Source organism: Hyla sarda, chromosome 1, assembly GCF_029499605.1.
Source record: "Hyla sarda isolate aHylSar1 chromosome 1, aHylSar1.hap1, whole genome shotgun sequence".
In the NCBI taxonomy this organism is placed as follows: domain Eukaryota; kingdom Metazoa; phylum Chordata; class Amphibia; order Anura; family Hylidae; genus Hyla; species Hyla sarda.
The window spans coordinates 372,915,348-372,940,271 of NC_079189.1; the positions used below are offsets into that span (position 1 = coordinate 372,915,348).

Here is a 24,924-nt window from a genome sequence, read left to right on the forward strand (position 1 = left end):
CACATTGATACTTCAGAGAAGTACCATATATGTAAGGTTAGCAGTATCCAATCAGATAACAATGTAGCCATGACATAATGCATACACTAGAGCTGGGCGGTATGACCAAAAATGTATATCACTGTATTTTTGTAACTTATGGCGGTTCCACAGTATATAACGGTATTTCTCTCTCTTCCCCCGCCCCTCCCCCCCCAAAAAAAATAATGTGACCCGCGAGCGCTGTTCTGCTTCTCCTTAACCCCCCCCCCCACCGCAATCATTAATCAGCCCAGTGCTGCGCTGTCCCCATCGGGGAAGTATTCACATCACCCGCAAGCGCTGCCCTCCTGTTTGTTGCGGGCTGCCGGCGCAGGAAATCTGTACTGTACGCTGTATCCCTATGCCCGGGCTGCAAAAGATAAACAAAATAAACTTTAACTCACCTTCCTTCTTCGGTCTCGGGCTTCTTCCTGGGGATGGGAATGTCGGAGAGCAGTCAGCCTATCATCGGCCGGTGATAGGCTGAGCTCACTGTCTTGTAAGAATCCGTCCAGAGTGCCTTACATGACAGTGAACTCAGCCTATCACCGGCCAAGGTGAAACATCGCTGCAGCCGGTGATAGGCTGATGGCTCTCCAAAGTTCCCATCCCCAGAAGCAGGTGAGGCCGGTACCTGACCAACAGGGCAATGTGAGTTAAAGTTTATTTTGTTTATCTTTTGCAGCCCGGGCATAGGGATACAGCGTACAGTACAGAGTTGCAGCGGCCCGCAATAAACAGGACGACGAGGAGGGCAGCGGTTGCAGGGGGACGTGATTAGTTTCCCGATGGGGACAGCACAGCGCTGGGCTGATAATTGGGGGGGGGGGGGGGCAGAACAGCGCTCACGGGTCACATATGATTAGTTCCCCGATGCCGGGACAGTGAAGTGCTGGATTGATAACTCATTCATTCCAGAGATGGAGGGGCCAAACTGGTATTGCGGTATGGGGAAAAAGTCATATTGTGCAGGACAAAAATTTCAGTATTTGGTATGAACCGGTATACCGCCCAGCACTAGCATACACCCATGTGAGATACATATTCAGCCAACTCACTAGGAGGAGATATATACTATATAGGTATATTTAAAGGGATAGTATTTAAGGGATTACTTAGGATAAACACGCCGACATATATAAAAGATACACTTCAATCATAGCAAACAGACCCATAGTTATGGTATATAAGTTCAGGAACGAAGGAAGAAGCTAAGTTAATGAAGAAGGAAGGTGGGGCCAAGCCAGACCAGACCAAGCCAGCCTGATGAAAGATGACAGCTAGAGGATGCTAACAGGAGGAGGCAATCTTAGGATATTCCAAGATGGATCCAACACATAGAAACCCCAGCTGGTGAGACAAGTCTAAGGACATGCCTACATAACCTTCCTATTGTATCTACTTATGCTAAGGACCTTTATATGAATATTTCTTGTTTAATGTAATGTCTGCCATGATGTCAAGAAGACTACAATAAATGTATATTTTTTATACAAGCAAGATCTCGCTTTTCTCCCATGGTTAGGCCACATCATAGTGACCGGTTATATTTAACAGTTAAAAAAAACAGCTGAGGCAAAATGGCTTCCCCATAACGACATTCAGTTTTGGGCGTTGGTTCATGAAAGGGACATTCTGGAGCTGGAAAAGGTACAGAGAAAAGCAACTGAACTAATGAGGGGCATTGAACATCTTAGCCATGAGAAATGATTCCGTGTTCATGTACGCCACAGCACCGGCCCAGAGATGGTGGAGGGTCCCAGTGGATAACATAGGGGATAACATGTCTAGGGGTGGAGTACCCCTTTAAGTATATAAATGACCCATACAAAAATTTGAGATATGATCAACTTAAAGGGGTGCCCCATGGCAGATCACCACAGGACCTTCAATGAGGACTATTGCTATCAAGGAAAGCAATCATACCATTGCAGTCACGTTGTTGTGTTGTCTACTGGAAGGTAGAAGATGACACACCTTCTTTAATGCTGCAGCATTGTGAGTGATGTCAGTCACTCACCGTGTATGGAGCGAGTGCAGCTCCTGCACTTGCTTCATAGACTCACTGTACAAAGACGTTCATATGTCGCTGTGTGCTAAAAACCAGGCAGCAGCAACGTACGTGTAGGTCACATGTTCTCTAGGGGTTAATGCATGAAGCCACGCCCCTTTTTGTGAAAAAGTTGAGTTTGTCGGGAAAGGGTTATTTTACTGATGAACACTTTCAGTTATATAATGGAAATGCAATTCACCCTCAATTCTTAGTGAATTGCATCAGTTGTCATAAGTGAATACTTTTTATTTATTCCCTTTGTATCTAGGTGTCTGATATGTGATTATCAATTAACTTTTAAAAATACAAATGTGACAAATAATGTAATTTATTTTTTATTTTTTAATAGAACAACAGCTCCAGATGGCATTAGATTTGATAACTACAGCGGAGGCAGATGCACTTGATACAGTGTATGGTAAACAACCTTTTCTCAAGAACAATGTGAGCAAAAATGTTAAAGAAAAAATTATTCTAAATCTAATGATGTCAAGGCATGGTAAACAGGCCAAAATCAAGGCTGCTTTTCCTGTCTTTATCTGCATTTAACACTTTAGATTTTCTGAATGAAGAAAATAAAACCATGACTTTTGAGCTTATAAGCAGGAATATAATATCTTTTAATAAGGCAGGAAAGGCAATGAAAAAGATTCGCCAAGGGTTAATACTTGAGATTAAGCAGATTGTGTGATTCAATAATACATCTTCACTAGTTGCCAGAGTCTCTCCCTCCCAGTGTTGTAAACAGCGCCCGCTCCAATACATGGTGGTCATGGTGTTCTAAAAGTGACAGCTTTATTTTTAGCCTGGCTACTCAGGAAGTAGTAATGTAAATAATTATGCTACATCAGACCCCATGGCACTTGGATTTTACACTTTACCTTTCTAAAACCTGCATTCGCCACATAATACAGCAAATCCTATTTTGTGTCCATCATATTACATAACATTGCAGTTGTCCATGAATGTGCGGTTGTGTAATGTGGAAGACTTCGGAACCCAGGGATAAATCATTAAAAGGATTGCAAACTTGCATTTCCATGTTACAATATAAACAGTTTCTAAAGAGAAAATTCTGAGACTGCAAACTGGTGAGACTATGAAGCCCAAAATACAACTGCTCGGAAACCTCACAAAATATGATGTAGCAGAATGATTATTGTAATGTAGAGAGGATGTGTCTTTAGAAAATGGCCTACAGTTTAAAGTGAGAGTTTTAGTTTTTCACATCACAATTTATATAAAAAAAAAAATAGTCCTGAAATGTAGTTTGTTTTTGCCATGGAGCTGCATGGTAGGCTGTTCTATAGACATAACTTCATCAGTCTCTTTGTTATTACAGGCTGGATTATAACGAGAACTATAAAGATAACACATGACCCACCCACCATTCACAACAGGTGATTGAACTGTGCAGTGAGGAGGTGGTAAATGTGGCAAAGAGGATGCTTAGACATTTCTCCCATAGAAAATCAGTAAGTGAGATTCAGACTAATGTTTCCCATGGTTCATTTAGCTGCTGCAAAGCATCACCCCTAAAATCATGTTCAGAAAAGAAATGAATGTGTCTCCAATAGTAATAAAGTACACTAGATAAAAACATTTCATGCTGTCAAATTTTTTTTTTCTTTTTACACAAATGTGGGCAGATATTGCCTGCCCTTGAGAATGGTCATTCCATCATTCGAAACTGACAAGGGAAGCTTGATTTTAATATTTATATTAAATATTTATATTTTTTAATAAGTATATGATAGACCATTAATCTTACTAAAGTGTACTGCAGACACATAGTGGTCAGTTAGTGTTTCATATGTAGGTATGGCCAACTCGCTAACCAAAATGATACAATTATATGGTATTTTGGTAGAGGGTTTAGTATAAGATTTTGTGGTGTCCCGTTACCGTATTGCATACCGTACCTTGTATGGTGGTCCCCAAAGTCAGAGTTACTATGTTCAGGTAGAGTCCCACAGGTGGGAAAGCCCCTAGTCGCCTCCTTCTATTCTAATTCTATAATGTTTATATGTGCATATTTAATAATGTGTATACTTAATATAGTGTATATTAGTCTACTTACCTTGTTAGCGTCGCAGGACCTTCGGTCATGTGACCATGTTAATTCCTCTATGGTATGTTGGAGGACCTTTGGAGGTCCTTAGGTCACATGCTACCCATAACTCTCTGTACAGGAGATTGACAATTGTATGGACCAGTGAGCTTATGTCCAGCCCCTGCCCATATAAGGGAGCTGTAGCCTATTATCTCTCTATTGGGTTGCTGCTCTCGTGGATGCCAGACTAGCAGGACGGATCTGCGCAACTTTCAAAGACAAGCTAGGCCAGAAAACCTGCCGGCTTCAGCATAACCTAAACCGTGAGTTAAAATCTCAATCCCCACTAAAGCTAGAGTGATTACTGGACCGAATCTAAACCCCTAAATCCAGTGGATCACCGCAACAATTATCTTCCTAAGCTCAATAGACTCACGAGGTCCCAACCACTTGTCAAGCTCTAATAGACTCCATTATATGGACTGTTCCTGTTCATTATTGCTTAAAATCTTCATTAAAAGTTCCAACAAGTTTCAGCAAATCTCCGGTTGTGGACAATCAATTATTTCCTATCTCCCTATCGCTTTTGGGAAGGGTGGCGGTAGGACAAGCATACAGAGAATAGCCCCCACCCTGGCACCACGAATAGAAAGGGTTAAGCAAGCACCCTTAGTAACCGCACAGCTACACTCCCATATACCCTACTCCCCCAGGCTATCACAATTTTAACATATTCTTGTTAGTGTGCGATGCAAACAAAGATTATTATTTTAAGTGATGTGGGAAATAAAGGGTTAGCAAGTTAGCAAATTAGATTTACCCTCCATACACTTGCCTTGTTTTAGTGACCAAGTCATCAATCAACACTAACCCCCTATCCACAGGATACAGCTAGGGATGCACCGATATATCGGCGGCCGATACATATCGGCCGAAAATAGCTGTTTCAGGGAAATGCCGAAACAACAAAAAAATGTGCCGATAATGACCAACCTCCCCTGCCCGCCCACAGCACAAGTTGCAAACACTGCCAGTGGCAGATGCACTCGTGGGGGGTGCAGGGCGCAACATCTGGGGGGGTGCGCTCTCCGGGATAGGAATACTTCTTTTTATGTGACAGGGCCGGCTCCAGTGTGTGGCTGCAGGCAGGGGCCGACCAGAGCATATAAAACCTAATACTGTATACTAAAAACCAGGGGGCCTCCAGCTGTTGTGAAACTACAACTCCCAGCATGCCCGGACCGGCAAAGTCTGTCCGGGCATGCTGGGAGTTGTAGTTTCACAACAGCTGGAGGCCCCCTGGTTTTTAGTATACAGTATTAGGTTTTATATGCTCTGGTCGGCCCCTGCCTGCAGCCACACACTGGAGCCGGCCCTGTCACATAAAAAGAAGTATTCCTATCCCGGACATCCCTGTGTCCCGAAAAATCTTTTCGGGACATAAGGATGTCCGCCTGTCACTCGCCATTCCCCGGCGTCCTCCTGCGATCCTCCTTCGGTCCCTCGCTTCTCCGCCTCTATGGTCGTACGCACGGGACGTCACTGACGTCCCGTGCGTACAACCATAGAGACGCAGGAGGACCGCAGGATCGTCGCAGGAGAACGCACGCCGGCCGGGGCCAGGCAAGTGACCGCGTCATCTTCAGCGTTCCGGTCACCGCTCCTCCGGTCCCGGCACCTACTGCTATGGTCCATAGGCCATAGCAGTAGATGCCGGGCCGGAGGAGCGGTGACCGGAACACTGTGGGGGCAGCAGTACAGACATACAGCCTCCAGCCATACACTGTATATGGCTGGATGCTGTATGTCTGTGGGGTGGGGGGAAGCTGCCTACTATTGTGGGGGAACTGCTGACCTAATGTGGGGGGGGAGCTGCCTAATATTGTTGGGGGGAGCTGCCTACTATTGTGGGGGAGCTGCCTACAAATGTGGGGGGGGGGGGGGAGCTGCCTAATATTGTTGAGGGGAGCTGCCTACTATTGTGGGGGAGCTGCCTAATATTGTTGGGGGGCAGCTGCCTACAAATGTGGGGGGGAACGGGATCTGCCTACAAATGTGGGGGGAGCTGCCTAATATTGTGGGGGGGGGGAGCTGCCTAATATTGTGGGGGGGGGGGGAGCTGCCTAATATTGTTGGGGGGGGGCTGCCTAATATTGTGGGGGAGGGGAGCTGCCTACAAATGTGGGGGGAGATGCCTAAAATTGTTGTGGGGAGCTGCCTAATATTGTGGGGAACCTGCCTACTATTGTGGGGGAACTGCTGATCTAATGTGGGGGGGGGAGCTGCCTAATATTGTTGGGGGGAGCTGCCTAATATTGTTGGGGGGAGCTGCCTACTATTGTGGGGGGAGCTGCCTACTATTGTGGGGGGAGCTGCCTACTATTGTGGGGGAGCTGCCTACTATTGTGGGGGAGCTGCCTACTATTGTGGGGGAGCTGCCTACTATTGTGGGGGAGCTGCCTACTATTGTGGGGGAGCTGCCTACTATTGTGGGGGAGCTGCCTACTATTGTGGGGGAGCTGCCTACTATTGTGGGGGAGCTGCCTACTATTGTGGGGGAGCTGCCTACTATTGTGGGGGAGCTGCCTACTATTGTGGGGGAGCTGCCTACTATTGTGGGGGAGCTGCCTACTATTGTGGGGGAGCTGCCTACTATTGTGGGGGAGCTGCCTACTATTGTGGGGGAGCTGCCTACTATTGTGGGGGAGCTGCCTACTATTGTGGGGGAGCTGCCTACTATTGTGGGGGAGCTGCCTATTATTGTGGGGGAGCTGCCTATTATTGTGGGGGAGCTGCCTATTATTGTGGGGGAGCTGCCTATTATTGTGGGGGAACTCCCGACCTAATGTGGGGGAGCTGGAAATCTAATGTGGGGGGAATCTAATGAGCGGAACGCTGCATTTTACCAAAAGACGGGGAGAAGTCATTTTCGGTTTCGGTCGGACATTTTTTTTTATTTCGGTTTCGTTTCGGTTCTGAAATTTCCATTTCTGTGCACCTCGAGATACAGCATAAGTGTATGATTGTGGGGGCTTAGTTACTTGGTCTGACTCTGTAGCAAAGCAATTCACACACAAATACATAGTCCAACATCTGAGATCTGCAAGTTATGCTCCAAAATATAGAATCAACCAGTCCAGCCCTGAGAGAGAGATGTATATCCCATAGAAGCATAATAAAATGTTAGATGAATGTCCCTAAAAAGAAAAACAAACAGACACTCTGTAAAAAGCTGAGGACACATAGGTTCAATCTTCAGAAGTGACTAGGCTTCTTTATTGTAAAGCTAGGTTCGCATATAATATTTTGGTCTTTATTTTAGCTGAAACCAGGTGAGGAACTGCCACATTTTCAAATTTACTAAATATGTAACCAGACTCGCAACAATAGAGAAATGCCAATGTGTTAGGACTGCATGCCACAATCTTAGACATTGCTTTTACATGTGGTGTCCATTTGCCATTTGCTTCAGGAAATCTCCCAACACATAAGGCAAGCTTATTTATAGACCATGGAAGCTAAAAAACAAAACCCCAAAACAAAATGTAATTCTGTCCTCCGTTATGGTTGTTTCCATCAGGATTCCCATTTGTTTGTTGGGTGAAATAGCACATATCCCAGAGCTATAGAGTGTAGGTATCTGCCAGTGAGTCCCTCGACATATACACCTGCCAGACATGACAAAAACATGGTGAAAAAAGTAATTAAAGGGGTACTCCGGCGCTTAGATATCTTATCCCCTATACAAAGGATAGGGGATAAGATGCCTTATCGCGGGGGTCCCGCCACTGGGCGTTAAAAATCAGTCCCCGGAGCGCGTTCCCTCTGGGTCTGATTACTGTCCATCACGGGGCCGGAGCATTGTGATGTCACCGCCCCGCGTGACGTCACACTCCGCCCCCTCTATGCAAGCCTATGGGAGGGGGCGTGACAGTTGCCACGCCCCATCCCATAGGCTTACATTGAGGGGGCGGAGAGTGACATCACACGGGGGTGGAGCAGTGACGTCACAATGCTCCTGCCCCGTGATCGACAGTAATCAGACCCGAAGCAAACACGCTCTGGGGACAGATTTTAACGGGGTGCGGCATGCAAGATCACGGGGGTCCCCGGCGGTGGGACCCCCGCGATCAGGCATCTTATCCCCTATACTTTGGATAGGGGATAAGATGTCTAAGCGTCGGAGTACCCCTTTAAAGGAGAATTCCTGTGAAACAAGTGGAAAACAAATTTCAAATCAACTGGTGTCAGAAAGTTAAACAGATTTGTAAATTACTTTTATTAAAAAATCTGAACCCTTCCAGTACTTATCAGCTGCTGTATACTACAGTGAAAAATTGTGTCTTTCTTTCCAGTCTGACAACAGTGCTCTCTGCTAATACCTCTGTCCATCAGGAACTGAGGTGTAATAAAGAAGAGACTGATGAAGTTATGTCTATAGAACAGCCTACCATGCGGCTCCATGGCTAAAAAAAAAAAAAAAAAAAAAAAATTCTGGATTATTACCTATTTATTATATAAATTGTGACGTTAAAAACTAAAACTCTCACTTTAAACTGTAGGCCATTTTCTAAAGGCACAGCCTCTCTACATTACAATAATCATTCTGCTACATCATATTTTGTGAGGTTTCCGAGGAGTTTTTTTTTTTTTTAAATTAACATTGTGAGTGGCAGGGGGGCCATATCTATATTAAAAGCGCCATGGGGGGAAAGATATATATAGCGCTGCAGGGGAAAGATATATAGCCTATATATCTAGCCCCCCGCAGCGCATTAATAAAGATATGCCCCCCCGCCGGCGCATTTATAAATATATACCCCCCGCAGCGCATGTATAATGCACCCCCCGCAGCGCTATATGTGAAAAGCTTTCTAGCAGCAGCCGGACGGCCCTATGCTGCTGTAACAATACTTTTCATTCATAGCACTGCGGCGGAATGTGTATATAGATGCACTGGGGTGGCAGACATATAGCGTTATCTGCCCCCACAGCACTTTATACATATGCCCCTGCAGCGCTATATGTGAAAAGTATTCTGTCAGCAGCCGGCCGGCCCCATGCTGCTGAAACAATACTTTTCATACATAGCACTGCAGGGGAATATATATATATATATATATATATATATATATTATATGCGCGCTGTGGGGGGCAGATAACACTATATGTCTGCCCCCCAAGCGCATCTATATACACATGCCATCTGCAGCACTATGAATGAAAAATATTTTAATAGCAGCATAGGGCTGGCCGGCTGCTGCTAGAATGCTTTACACATATAGCGCTGTGGGGGGCACATTATACACGCGCTGCGGGGGATATATTTTAATTAATGCTCCAGCGGGGGGGAGGTTATCTTTATTAATGCGCTGTGAGGGGCACATTATACATGCGCTGCGGGGGGTACATTATACATGCGCTGCGGGGGGGGGGGTATATATTTATAAATGCGCCGGCGGGGGGCATACCTCCGTTAATACACTGCAGGGGGGCATATTATAAATGTGCTGGGCGGGCTTGGTATATAAGCTATGTCTGCCCCCCCTGCAGCGCTATATATCTTGCCCCTCCCATGGCGCTTTTAATATAGACATGGCCCCCGCTGCCACTCACAAAGTTCATTTTAAAAACACTGCTGGGAGCCCTGAATGGCTCCTCAGTAACGGCCATTCAGGGCTCCCAGCGGGGGATTTAAAAATGAAAGTTAAAACACTCTATACATTGCAGGGTTGCAGACCATGCCGCCCACTCTCCTGCTATATAACTTCTGATCACATCAGGTCTCCGAAGTGAGACCCGATGCGATCAATCCCTCAGCCCCTGTACTACAACTCCCATCATGGAACAGACTCAGTTCCATGATGGGGTAGTAGTACAATCAACAATGTAGTCTCCCCAGCCACCGCCAGACTACCGCAGCCAGGGAACTACTACTCCCATCATGGAAACAAGTTTGTTCCATGATGGGAGTAGTAGTCCCACAACACTGCAGGCGTTTGCTGATTTCAGGTCTTCTGAGAATGCTCAGAAGTAATAACTGTTAGTATAAACCGTGGGCAAATGGCTGACAAGGTTTATCCTTTTGCCGTAGACTTGTTAAATTAAAAGACTCGCTTTACATCCGTTATTTTTGACGGCCAAAAAAATTCTGCATGGAACATCTTTTGGCTGTCAAAAATTATGGGTTACAAACAGAACGGGTGCAAACTGGTGATAAAGGACTGTAAAAAAAAAAAAAAATCCCATTGAGATCAAAGGGATCCCTTTACAACCAGTTTGCAAAATATATATATATTTTATATACCTTGTGTGACAATTTACAGTACTAACCCCAAAGAGTTTACATGTATGAAAAAAGAGGAGAGAAAAAATATAGCAGAGCAGCTCAAAGTCGATAATATATTATGACATTATATATGATAACATCATAACATGCATTAATGAGCAGAAAGCCTCATTTCACCATGTCATCTAATGTGCAACCAGTCCAGCTAATAAAATGTTAATGTTGGACACCTTTTAAAAGTGCTGGCCAGTCAAACCCTGCTGTTCATTCCCATGCTTATCACAGGAGTAAACAGTGGCTCTTGTGAGGTACACAGGGCACAGCATATATCTGTGTGGTGATCAGTACATTCACAGCATTGAGGTCTGGTGAAACAACCAATTCTCAAAAACAATCTCTTACATAAATGGCATAAATGTGTCAAATCAGCACAATAAAATGTTTATAAGATGCAGACCCAGTGTGTGCATATTCAGGGCATGCAGTATTATATTTAGGGGGCAAAGTGTGTGGCAGTAATATATTCAGGGGTACAGTGTATTAATGTATAGTTAGTATAAAGGGCCTGTGAGAGGTCATCTAAAAAGACCTTTAGAGGACGCCAGTAAATGTCTAAAGGACCTGTGAAGTGTCATGTCATGTTTTTGTTATCACACGTTATCCAGAGGGCACCAGGTTAACACATGACCTGCAGCTTCACCAAAGGGCCCTGGCTCAGCCCCCCTCTATATAAGGGGGAAGCCATTACAATTCTCTTCCATCACTTTCCTGAGACCAGCAAACACCAGAGATCTCAGTGCTAGTGTCCAGTACCTGGAAGGCCTCAAATCTACAGTCATTCCAGTAAGTCCAGTCTATGTCTGCTGTCACTGCCTACAGTCTAGCCAAGCCTTAAGTCAAGCATCTAAAGTCTATTACATGTATAATTGGTCCCAGCAAGCTGCGAGGTCCTTCTGTGTTCCTGGCCACCTCTCTGGGATTCTGGCCTAGCTGTGAAGATAACACCACCTGTCTTAACTCCGTAAAGCCTCCGTTAAACCATAACTTTGTTGTGGACTCTCCTATCACTGCCACTAGCGTTCACGTGGTTCCGGTACCCAAAAACCATTCTGGCATCACTAACATTAAGGGTTAATAACACCTTGCCCCTGGGGTTAATATGACATCCACCTACACCGCTACACCCTGTGGTCCCGCCATCACCGTGGGTCACCACACACACACATATTATATATATATATATATATTATATATATATATATATATATATATATATATATATATATATATATTTTAGGGGTGTGAATCGCCAATAATTTGGCGATTCGAATCGCGATACCAGGGTGGCGATTCGATATATCGCAATATATTGCGATACTATCATGGTGGCGATATATCACGATATTCCCTATTAAAAGCTTGGGAAAACTTATTCTAGCTGAGAAAGAACAAGATCCCGCGAGAGTTGTCCTGTGAGTGCGTACGTTCTCCTTCCTGTTTGTTCTGAGTCTGTAGTCTCGCGGTAGCAGCCTGCGAGTGGGACAGAGCTGATAACAGGTACACTGCCAACTAGTGGTCAGGAGTTTAAGTGTTATAAAAAAAATAAGACAGACAAATAGGACTGTGACTCAGTGAGTGAAATACAGTAAATGTTAATTATAATAATTTATAAAAAAAATCGATTCTCAGAATTTTAAAATCGATTCAGTATCGCGGAACAAAAAATTGCGATAATCGCGATAATCGATTTTTTCTTACATCCCTAATATATATATATATATATATATATATATATATATATATATATATATATAGATGGATAGATATATATATATACACATACATACACACACACACACAGTGGTCCCTCAACATATGATATTAATTGGTTCCAGGAGAACCATCATATGTTGAAACTAGGGATCGACCGATATCGTTTTTTTAGGGCCGATACCGATAATCGGTGGAGGTTAGAGCCGATAACTTATACCGGAATATACCGGTATAAGTTATCGGCTATTTATCCCCCCGCGACACCGCTGCAGATCATTGATTTAAAGCGGGCTCTTTAAATCAATGCACTGCAGTGGCTTTTGCGGTGCCATAGGCCACCGCCGCCGCCACCCGCTTCTCTCCCCCTACCTGTCCGGGGGTCCTGAGACCTATCACCGCCACCGCTCCCCCCGCCGCACTTCACCGCACCGCACCACGACTGAACCCCCGCACCGCACCGGCCCCATCCCAGAACCCTGGCTCACCTTCCCAGTTGCTGCAGGGACCGTCCGGGGAGGGTGGTCCGGGCCATCCATCCTTCCTGTAGTGTCCGGCGGCATTCCGGGTGGAGGGTGAACCGGTCCGGGCTCTCCTTCTCCAGGGGTCCTCTTCTCCACTCCGGACAGGCTCCGGCCTAGTAACGCTGCATAGACGCCGCTGCACAGCAACGCACCTGACGTCACGGCGTAGCGGCGTCTATGCAGCGTACTAGGCCGGAGCCTGCCCGGAGTGGAGAAGAAGACCCCCCCGGTGAAGGAGAGCCCGGACCGGTTCACCCTCCACCCAGAATGCCGCCGGACACTACAGGAAGGATGGATGGCCCGGACCACCCCCATTACGGGTAAGTTTAATTTTTTTTATTGACTCAGAGGGTGGCGGAGGGGCCCGACCGGTATAGCTGTATGGGCAAAAATCCACACAGTGGGAAAAAAAAAAACGGTATCCGATTCATACCGGTATACCGCCCAGCACTACGGTGGTGGGTGCGACGCGGTGCGGCGGGTCGGGGCGGCAGGCGGTCGCAGTGCGGTGGGGGCGGGGCATTATCGGCTTATCGGTAAGGTAATTGCCGATACCGATAATGCCCAAAATAGTGATTATCGGCCGATAATATCGGCCATACCGATAATCGGTCGATCCCTAGTTGAAACCATCATATGTTGAGTACATATGTCTATGTAAAAATGGTAATTGGTTCTGGGGCCTTGGAACCATTGTATGTTGAATACATATCTCTATGGAAAACTGCTGATTGGTTCTGGGATGACTATTGTATGGGGAGTGTTTAACAAACCAGGGTGCCTCCAGCTGTTGCACAACTACAACTCCCAGCATGCATGTACAGCCATTGACTGTCTGGGCATGCTGGGAGTTATAGTTTTGCAACAGCTGGAGGCACACAGATAGGGAAACATTGATGTATGGGGTGTAGTGTGTGTATATGTATTGTATGTGATGTGTGACATCGCATACAGTACTGTACAGTTCTTTAAATACCTTCAGGGGGGGACAGAATGTCCTCCATTACGATCCTGCCGACTACAGCTCCATAGGAAAGGAAGGGGCGGGCAGCCAGCAGCTCATTGGATGCCTGCAGCAAGATGCTCCAGGCTATTGGCTATGGCTGCACTGGGGGGGCTTACATGGAGCTCACAGTGGAAGCCTGCGTGAGTTAGCAGGACAGCATGTGAGTAACAGGAGGCAGAACGGGGCACACGGGGCACATTAAACAACTGTCAGTTGCTGAAGTTGTCAGCGCTGTCAGATACATCGTATTTTGAAATGATCATATGTCGGGGGGTCACTGTGTGTATATATATATATATATATATATATATATATATATATATATATATATCACACACTTATAGCAGTTTAACTACAATAAACGTGCTACATGCTGAGATTTTGGTTTTATTTTTTTTTATTTTTTTACAGTTGTGGTGTCAGCAAGGCTCAAAGATCAATCAAATTAGATATTTAAGGGGTTGTACCACTAATCAGGGCAGTGGAGACGGTAGATAAATGTTCCGACCCCGCAATTTTTTGAACTTCCGACTCCTCGACTCCTCTGTATTAATATGCAATTGTATTAACGTTTAAGCTAACAATCTAAGTTTACAAGTTTTTATAGCCTTAGCTGAATGGCAGCAGTTTTTCCAATGGTTTACAGCTTCAGTCATGAACTATTGACCCTCCATTCCCTTCACTTATACAAGTGTCTCTAGTCCTGCAAAAAACTATGGAAAGTATAAGTATTGCTGCTCCTAATTATGCGTTGCGTGCCATATAGTGAAGCACATGAAAACCATGCTTCTTCACGGTCACTTAACATGTTCGTTTTGCGGTTACGTGAGGCACTGCATGCATTGATCTTTATTCTTACAGTAGAGAAGTCATTAAATGTAACTTTTTGTGAATTGGGAAATTTAAACTTGCTTTTTTTTTTCATTCCAATCAAAAAATTTTGTAGGAGTAGGAGTCATTGCATTGTTTGCCGACTCCAGGTACCAAAAATTTCGTCAGATTCCGACTCCACAGCACTGCCACTAATGCATCATATTTACAATTATTGATCAGACAAAACACAGTTTTGGCACCACATGGTATTCACTGACTCCCTTTGTTCAGGGCTAATTGTCACACATGCTGAGAATAGTCCCACCAGCTAAATCCTCCAGTACACAAACGGTAAAGATTCTTGCAATGCTCCAGCAACAATTCTGAGTTAAAAGAGAAATTAGGAGGTGCCATTACAAATATGTAACAGCAAGATTAGAAGCTAGACTAGAAGCTTTTTTATTTCTTTTTTTGCTGATCTGCCTAGAAATGCATGTTAACTAGTGGGACATATCTTTTAAACCAAGCACAGAACGAAGCCTCTTCAACATCAGCTGGATCCCAGTGAAGGCCCCACTACCTCTCCATGTCATATAAATATGACAGTGACTGGCTAAACTGATCTCTATCAGTTCCTATGTTGTTTGAGTTAACACAGTCATACCTCCTTTAGGGCCACTCAAAAAGGTAAATAGCTCTATATATGGCTACATGGATTGTACAGCTGAAGATATGCTAATATGTAGAGGCAATATATATGGATATGTTACAACTGCATCTGTATTTTGTGTTTCTAGCATGGCCACATCTAGGGCCCAAAAGCATATTGTAAAGCACCAGCAATATAGCATCACAGTGGTAACAGTGCACTTTACCATAAAATGTTCCCTGTGAGATGAAAATGAAAGAAAATAAAAACAAAAAACACATGATACATAATTTAGCAAATTATTAAAAATGATTGCGGTTTTGTTTTTACGACGCACACTTTATGGCTATACAGATATGTAACGCTAGGTTCACACTACGGAATTTCCACACAGAATTCTGTTCCCCATTGCTGTCTGAATCCCATTGCTGTCACTTTCTACAGTGGATGCAGGACACTACTGCAGGTAGATCCACGGCTACCCGTTGGCCTCTAGGAGGGACATTTATCAATGTTCGCTTATGTATTCTTTTTTTTAGTAATTTTTTCCTTACTTTTTTTTTGCTTATGTGCGACGTATTTATCAACTGGTTTCAGCCTGTTGATAATTTTCTTTCACGTAAGCAATTTTTCCTTTTTTACTTTAGTAGTAGCTTTTTCTGCTCCATGTTTGAGCTGGAGTAAATTTAGTAAATTTTTAACGCTGTTGCGACTTTTTTTTGCGCAGTTGCGACTTTCGCAGTTAATAAATACCTGACTACCCGTAGTCCATTTTAAAATTATTACTACATAGTAAATTTTAGGAAAACTTGCTTTTCTCGCTTTCCAGTCAAAATGTCGCACGAAAAATCGTGTAGTCGCAGTTGCGACAATTTTGCGACAATTATAGTAAAGAAAACCTGACTAAACCCGTTGATAAATGTCCATATAGATTCTTAACAATTTTGTCCTGATTTACATATGATATAGTTTTTGTTCTGTTTTACCACTTATAAGAATAAATTAAGTAAATAAATAAATAAAATTCAAACTTTTTAAAACTAATAATAAACCACAATATTCTGACCCCTATAACTTTTCTATTTTTTCCCCTGATGGAGTTGTGTGACGTTTTATTCACACAACTGCCAGCAATTTTGGCACTGCATTTTTTTTGTTTACACCACTTACTGAGCAGGATCAATAGCATTACCGTATATTTAATAGTTTAGATATTTCCACATGCAGCGATACCAAATACCTTCAGTTTTTTAGCATATAGATTTTTGTTATTTGTAAATTAAATTGCTTATACTGAGCAATTTCATTGCATTATTCAGTTAAATTGGTGATTTACTAGTACAGCCTGCCTGCAAAATGCATGGCACATTTACCTGTACTAACTTGCTTGCTTGGACTTTCTGTATATTTTGTTAAATAGAGGCGTACATGAAAAATGGAGTGCTAGAAGTACACAGGATGTACATGCAGAACACGCTCTTCCTTTTCCTTCCCATGCCCTCCAGTGTAACACACAGTTCAGTACAGTATCCCACAGACAATGCCAAAAGTTCACATTAGTCAACACTTCGCTATAAGATCATCTATAATGAGAACAGAATAATATATCAACCCCACAAATAATTTTCAAATGATTAGAGCAAAGGTCAGCAGTCCTTTTATCCAGTAATGCCACAGTCTACCCATCAGCACATCTAGCCATAATCAAACTGTACTTGATTATACCAAAAGTTATACAAAATACAGCTACAATGAATAAAGCCATCTAGAGTTGTGTCATATTTATCACAACTGTCTCCTAGATTTTACACTGGCAGAAAAGATCATGCATTTTTATTAACTTCATGTTGGAACTGTGTGAACCTATCTTTCTAGCTGGTCAATTCCTATAAAAAACACAGGACATGGAATGTGCATCTGGGTAGACAACAGAAATGTATTCCCAAATATGAACATTCTAGTAGGTCATCTGCATGCAAGACCCCTCTATTTCCAAGACAGAGATGGGGTTGCAAAAAATATATATTTATTTCTTGTTGTCAGTTCCATTCCTGGTATTAGCTAAAATCATGACCAAAATACAGACCAAAATTTGTTGTGAGAACATAGTAAATCACTGATTTCAATGGATCTCTGTGTGCTATCATACTTTTTCATGAGAATTTTCGGCAAAAGATTGTGTGTGGCTGGAGTTGACAGGAGTTGTCAGCGCTAGGATCGCTCGTACATTGCAATCCCCATAGACAGCAATGTATTCCAGGTGGAGTTTGCCAAAAGCATGAGCAAGATCAATCTATCGGCAGCGGAATTTCAGTAGCAGAACTTTATATAGTGTGCACTGTGCAGCGAGATTCCATTGCCATCAATGGGATTCTGCTGCAGCAAAATTTTCGAGTGTTAATTCTAAGCGCAATTACACTCAGAAATTTCTTGTTGAACCTAGCCTAACAATGCAAACAAGTACATAGCTGCTGGAGGTTACAAGGTTTTGTTTTTGTAAAGCATTTTTGACCACCTTCCTTGAGATTGTGATTGGTCAGATCTTGTACATACAGACAGCCTCTGTCTATCAGCAGCTACAGCTTTAAAAGGAGTACTGCAGCCTTATACAACTTATCCCCTATCCGCAGGATAGGGATAAGTGTCTGATCTCAGGGGATTCGAACGCTGGGACCCCAGAGATCTCCTGTACGGGGCCTCTGGCTGTGCCGTGGCTCTCCCCATGCAGGAGGCATGTCGGCCACAGTGTCATACCCCCTCCATGTATTTCTACAGGAGAGGCGGAGATGCAGCGTTCGTTCATCCCCGCCTTTCCTACAGAGCTGAATGGAGGGTGTGTGTCTGCCAACCTCTTAGTGAGGCTACAAACCAAACATTAGCCATGCAGAGCAGCAGCAGTTCGGAGGCCCCATACGGGAGATCGTGTGGGGGGTCACAGTGGTCGGACCCCCGCGATCAGACACTTATCCCCTATCCTGCAGATAGGGGATAAGTTGTCTATGGCTGTAGTACTCCTTTAATATTATTTAGCTCCAACTATTACAGTTTACAACATTTGATTCCATAAAACACTTCATTTCTACCTATAATTTTTCAGATAAACAGATCAGCAGGATGACCAACTCACAAAGCTATGTCTGCTTTGTGGTGCAGGGCTGGGTCCGACTTCTTCCTGGACTCTTCAAATTTAATGATCATTTGACATTATTTACCTTTCAGTTCTAATATTTTACTGCTTCCTTGTGCCCTGTGCACTTCAGTGTCACCATGTACTGAAGCCAGGAACAATAGAAGCATGGCAGAATTAGTGTTCATATCTGTAATATCTACAAACCACATTTTCATGACAAGTTAAAAGGTAGGCACATATTGAAAAATGGGGAAGGTGGAGGAGGGGGATCTAGAAAATGCTTGTTAAAATAACACTTGCTTGCTATAATACCATACAAGCAATAATATGGGCAGCTGTTAAAATCACAGACCTTGTCCCATTATATCATTAGTTATATTAAGATTTCTACCTGCACATTGAAAGGGCCATTTATTTATAAAATTGTAAGTTATAGCAGCAGCTGACGTTTGGAAATTACATTTACCAATTTTTGCAAACATGAAAACAGGAAAGGCAGCCATGTTGGTAGTCAATTTTGACAATATTTTATTATTGATAGGTCCTTGTGACCAGAATAAACCAAATCATAACTCAATAGTCAACAACAATGGACAAATGCCAATATCTCTGTGAGGAAACCTTTATACACTGCTCAAAAAAATAAAGGGAACACTAAGATAACACATCCTAGATGTGAATGAATGAACTAATCGTATGAAAATACTTTCGTCTTTACATTGTTGAATGTGCTGACAATAAAATCACACAAAAATGATCAATGGAAATCATACAGGCTGATCCAACTTTGATGTAATGTCCTTAACCCCTTAAGGACCAAGGACGTACCGGTACGTCCTTGGTCCTGCTCTCCTGATATAACGCAAGGTTACACAGTAACCCCGCGTCATATCACGGCGGGCCCGGCGTCATAGTGAAGCCGGGACCTGCCTCTAATAGCGTGCAGCGCCGCGCGCTATTAACCCTTTAGCCGCGCGCTCAGAGCTGAGCCGCGCGGCTAAAAGTGAAAGTGAAAGTTGCCGGCTAGCTCAGTCGGGCTGTTCGGGATAGCTGCGGCTAATTGCGGCATCCCGAACAGCTTACAGGACAGCGGGAGGGCCCCTACCTGCCTCCTCGCTGTCCGATCGCCGAATGACTGCTCAGTGCCTGAGATCTGCTCATGCGGCAGAATCGTTGATCACTGGTTTCCTATGAGAAACCAGTGATCAATGATGAAGATCAGTGTGTGCAGTGTTATAGGACCCTATGGGAGCTATAACACTGCAAAAAAAGTGAAAAAAGTGAATAAAGATCATTTAACTCCTCCCCTATTAAAAGTTTGAATCACCCCCCTTTTCCAATAAAAAAAAAACAGTGTAAATAAAAATAAACATATGTGGTATCACCGCGTGCGGAAATGTCCGAATTATAAAAACATATCATTAATTAAACCGCTCGGTCAATGGCGTGCGCGCAAAAAAATTCCAAAGTCCAAAATAGTGAATTTTTGGTCACTTTTTATATAATTTAAAAATGAATAAAAAGCGATCAATAAGTCCTATCAATGCAAAAATGGTACCGTTAAAAAAACTTCAGATCACGGCGCAAAAAATGAGCCCTAATACCGCCCCATACATGGAAAAATAAAAAAAGTTATAGGGGTCAGAAGATGACAATTTAAAACGTATTAATTTTCCTGCATGTAGTTATGATTTTTTTCAGAAGTCTGACAAAATCAAACCTATATAAGTAGGGTATCATTTTAATCGTATGGACCTACAGAATAAAGATAAGGTGTCATTTTTAACGAAAAATTTACTACGTAGAAACGGAAGCCCCCAAAAGTTACAAAACGGCGTTTTTTTTCAATTGTCGCACAATGATTTTTTTTTTCCGTTTCACCGGAATGACTGACGTCATTACAAAGTAGAATTGGTGGCGCAAAAAATAAGCCATGATATGGATTTTTAGGTGCAAAATTGAAAGAGTTATGATTTTTTAAAGGCAAGGAGCAAAAAACGAAAATGCAAAAACGGAAAAAACCCTGGTCCTTAAGGGGTTAAAACAAGTCAAAATGAGGCTCAGTAGTGTGTGTGGCCTCCACGTGCCCGTATGACCTCCCTACAATGTCTGAGCTTGCTCCTGATGAGGTGGCGGATGGTCTCCTGAGGGATGTCCTCCCAGACCTGGACTTTAAAGCATCCGCCAACTCCTGGTCAGTCTGTGGTGCAACGTGGCGTTTGTGGATGGAGCGAGACATGATGTCCCAGATGTGCTCAATCGGATTCAGTTCTGGGGAACGAGCAGGGCAGTCCATAGCATCAATGCCTTTCTCTTGCAGGAGCTGCTGACACTCTCCAGCCTCATGAGGTCTAGCATGGTCTTGCATTAGGAGGAACCCAGGGCCAATTGCACCAGCATATGGTCTCACAAGGGGTCTGAGGATCTCATCTCGGTACCTAATGGCAGTCAGGCTACCTCTGGCATGCACATGGAGGGCAGTGATGCCCCCCAAAGAAATACCACTCCACACCATTACTGATCCACCGCCAAACCGGTCATGCTGGAGGATGTTGCAGGCAGCAGAACGTTCTCCACGGCATCTTCAGACTCTGTCACATGTGCTCAGTGTGAACCTGCTTTCATCTGTGAAGAGCACAGGGCGCCAGTGGCGAATTTGCCAATCTTTGTGTTCTCTGGCAAATGCCAAACATCCTGCACGGTGTTGGGCTGTAAACACAATCCCCACCTGTGGACGTCGGGCCCTCATACCACCCTCATGGAGTCTGTTTCTGACCGTTTGAGTGGACACATGCACATTTGTGGCCTGCTCGAGGTCATTTGGCAGTGCTCCATCTGCTCCTCCTTGCACAAAGGTGGAGGTAGCGGTCCTGCTGCTTGGGTTGTTGCCCTCCTATGGCCTCCTCCACGTCTCCTGATGTACTGGTCTGTCTCCTGGTAGCGCCTCCATTCTCTGGACACTATGCAGACAGACACAACAAGCCTTCTTGCCACAGCTCTCATTGATGTGCCATCCTGGATGAGCTGCACTACCTGAGCCACTTGTGTGGGTTGTAGACTCTGTCTCATGCTACCACTAGAGTGAAAGCACCGCCAGCATTCAAAAGTGACCAAAACATCAGCCAGGAAACATCAGAACTGAGAAGTGGTCTGTGGTCACCACCTGCAGAACCACTACTTTATTGGGGGTGTCTTGCCAATTGCCTATAAAATCCACCTGTTGTCTGTTCCATTTGCACAACAGCATGTGAAATTGATTGTCAATCAGTGTTGCTTCCTGAGTGAACAGTGTGATTTCACAGAAGTGAGATTGACTTGGAGTTACATTGTGTTGTTTAAGTGTTCCCTTTATTTTTTGAGCAGTATATATGTATAGCCCCTCAGTCTCTTTTCCATCCTATCTATTACAAAAACGTGTCTGATGCCATCAGCTGTGAAGTAGAAAAATATGTGAACTTAACCCCTTAAGGACTTAGCCCTTTTGCAATTCTGACCACTGTCCCTTTAAACATTAACTCTGGAATACTTTTATTTATCATTCTAATTCAGAGATTGTTTTTTCGTGACATATTCTACTTTAACATAGTGGTAAAATTTTATGGTAACTTGCATCCTTTTTTGGTGAAAAATCCCAAAATTTGATGAAAAAAATGAAAATTTTGCATTTTTCTAACTTTGAAGCTCTCTGCTTGTAAGGAAAATGGATATTCAAAATAATTTCTTTTTGGTTCACATATACAATATGACTACTTTATGTTTGCATCATAAAATTGACAAGTTTTTACTTTTGGAAGACACCAGAGGGCTTCAAAGTTCAGCAGCAATTTTCCAATTTTCCACAAAAACTCGATATTTTTCAGGGACCAGTTCAGTTTTGAAGAGGATTTGAAGGGTCTTCATATTAGAAATACCCCATAAATGACCCCATTATAAAAACTACACCCCCCAAAGTATTCAAAATTACATTCAGTCAGTGTTTTAACCCTTTAGGTGTTTCGCAGGAATAGCAGCAAAGTGAAGGAGAAAATTCAAAATCTTCATTTTTTACACTCTCATGTTCTTGTGGACCCAATTTTTTAATTTTTGCAAGTGATAAAAGGAGAAAATTTTTACTTGTATTTGTAGCCCAATTTCTCTCGAGTAAGCACATACATCATATGTCTATGTAAAGTGCTCGGCGGGCGCAGTAGAGGGCTCAGAAGGGAAGGAGCGACAAGGGGATTTTGGAGAGAACATTTTTCTGAAATGGTTTTTGGGGGGCATGTTACCTTTAGGAAGCCCCTAGGGTGTCAAAACAACAACAACAAAACAAACACATGGCATACCATTTTGGAAACTAGACCCCTCGGGGAATGTAACAAGGGATAAAGTGAGCCTTAATACCCCACAGGTGTTTCGTGACTTTTGCAAATGTTAAAAAAAAAAAAAAAAAAAAAAAACTAAAAATGCTTGTTTTCCCAAAAATTTTACATTTTTAAAAAAGGTAATAGCAGAAATTACCCCCCAAAATTTGACGCCCAATTTCTCCCGATTCAGAAAACACCCCATATGAAAAGTGCTCTGCTGGGGCACTACAGGTCTCAGAAGAGGAGTAGTCACATTTGGCTTTTTGGAAGCAAATTTTGCTCTGGGGGCATGCCGCATTTAGGAAGCCCCTATGGTGCCAGGACAGCAAAAAAAAAAAAAAAATACACATGCCATACCATTTTGGAAACTAGACCCCTCGGGGAACGTAACAAGGGGTTAAGTGAACCTTTATACCTAGAGATGAGCGAACCTACAGTAAATTCGATTCGTCACGAACTTCTCGGCTCGGCAGTTGGTGACTTTTCCTGCATAAATTAGTTCAGCTTTCAGGTGCTCCGGTGGGCTGGAAAAGGTGGATACAGTCCTAGGAGACTCTTTCCTAGGAATGTATCCACCTTTTCCAGCCCACCGGAGCACCTGAAGGCTGAACTAATTTACGCAGGATAAGTCATCAACTGCCGAGCTGAGAAGTTCGTGACAAATCGAATTTACTGTAAGTTCGCTCATCTCTATTTATACCCCACAGGTGTTTCACGACTTTTGCATATGTTAAAAAAATTTTTTATTTTTTTTTTACCTAAAATGCTTGTTTTCCCAAAAATTTTACATTTTTAAAAAGGGTAAAAGCAGAAAATACCCCCCAAAATTTGTAACACAATTTCTCCCGAGTACGGCGATACCCCATATGTGACCCTAAACTGTTGCCTTGAAATACAACAGGGCTCCAAAGTGAGAGCGCCATGCCCATTTGAGGCCTAAATTAGGGATTGCATAGGGGTGGACATAGGGGTATTCTATGCCAGTGATTCCCAAACAGGGTGCCTCCAGCTGTTTTAAAACTCCCAGCATACCTGGACAGTCAGTGGCTGTCTGGTAATACTGGGAGTAGTTGTTTTGCAACAGCTGGAGGCTCCGTTTTGGAAACAGTGGCATACCAGATGTTTTTCATTTTTATTGGGGAGGGGAGGGGGGCTGTGTAGGGGTATGTGTATATGTAGTGTTTTTTACTTTTTATTTTATTTTGTGTTCGTATAGTGTTTTTAGGGTACAGTCGCACGGGCGGGGGTTCACAGTAGTTTCTCGCTGGCAGTTTGAGCTGCGGCAGAAAATTTGCCGCAGCTCAAACTTGCAGCCGGATACTTACTGTAAACCTCCGCCCATGTGAGTGTACCCTGTACGTTCACATTGGGGAGGGGGGAACATCCAGCTGTTACAAAACTACAACTCCCAGCATGCGCTGACTGACTGTACACGCTGAGAGTTTTAGTTTTGCAACAGCTATAGGCACACTGGTTGTGTATCACTTTGGTTGTGAAACACTGAGTTAGGTCACAAACTGTGTGCCTCCAGCTGTTGCAAAACTACAACTCCCAGCATGTATGGTGCATGCTGGGAGTTGTAGTTTGCAACAGCTGGAGGCACACCGGTCGTGAAACACTGAGTTAGGTAAAAAAGAAAAAAACTGAGTTTTACAACCAGTGTGCCTTCAGCTGTTGCAAAACTACAACTCTCAGCAGTCACCGACATCCAACAGGCATGCTGTAATTATGCAACCAGCAGATGCACCACTACAACTCCCAGCATGCACTTTAGCTGTTTATGCAAGCTGGGAGTTGTAGTTATACAACAGCTGAAGGTACACTTTTCCATAGAAAAAATGTGCCTCCAGCTGTTGCAAAACTATAAGTCCCAGCATGCCCATAAGGGAATGCTGGGAGTTGTGGTGGTCTGCCTCCTACTGTTGCATAACTACAGCTCCCAGCATGCCCTTTTTTTCATGCTGGGAGCTGTTGCTAAGCAACAGCAGGAGGCTGTCACTCATCTCCAACTGTTGAGCCATGCCGCTTCAGGTCAGTCCCTCGCCGCCGCCGCTCCTGGGGCCCCGATCCCAACATTGACGCTGGGGATCGGGGTCCCCAGCTGCCGGGGTCCTCTTCCCGCACCCGATCACGTCCTCCGGAAGAGGGGCGGAGCGGGTTGCAGGAGTGACACCCGCAGCAGGTGCCCGAATCAGGGCGATCATGAGGTGGCTATGGCTGTTCGAGCCTGTAATTCCGGGTCACCAGGTCACTGGAGACCCGATTGTCCC

The 24,924-nt window shown here is 43.8% G+C and overlaps 1 protein-coding gene and 1 long non-coding RNA gene across 4 annotated transcripts in view; one reads left to right on the plus strand and one right to left on the minus strand.

The window, feature by feature from the left end:
• The window catches only part of LOC130275523 (uncharacterized), a 49,528-nt gene extending 47,010 nt beyond the window's left edge, over positions 1-2,518 (plus strand). Inside the window, exon 3 of the long non-coding RNA XR_008844813.1 lies at positions 2,424-2,518. This is a non-coding gene — a long non-coding RNA (uncharacterized LOC130275523). The remainder of the gene's footprint in view (positions 1-2,423) is intronic.
• The window catches only part of LOC130275490 (guanine nucleotide-binding protein subunit alpha-14), a 188,530-nt gene that overhangs the window by 65,082 nt on the left and 98,524 nt on the right, over positions 1-24,924 (minus strand). The window lies entirely within an intron of this gene.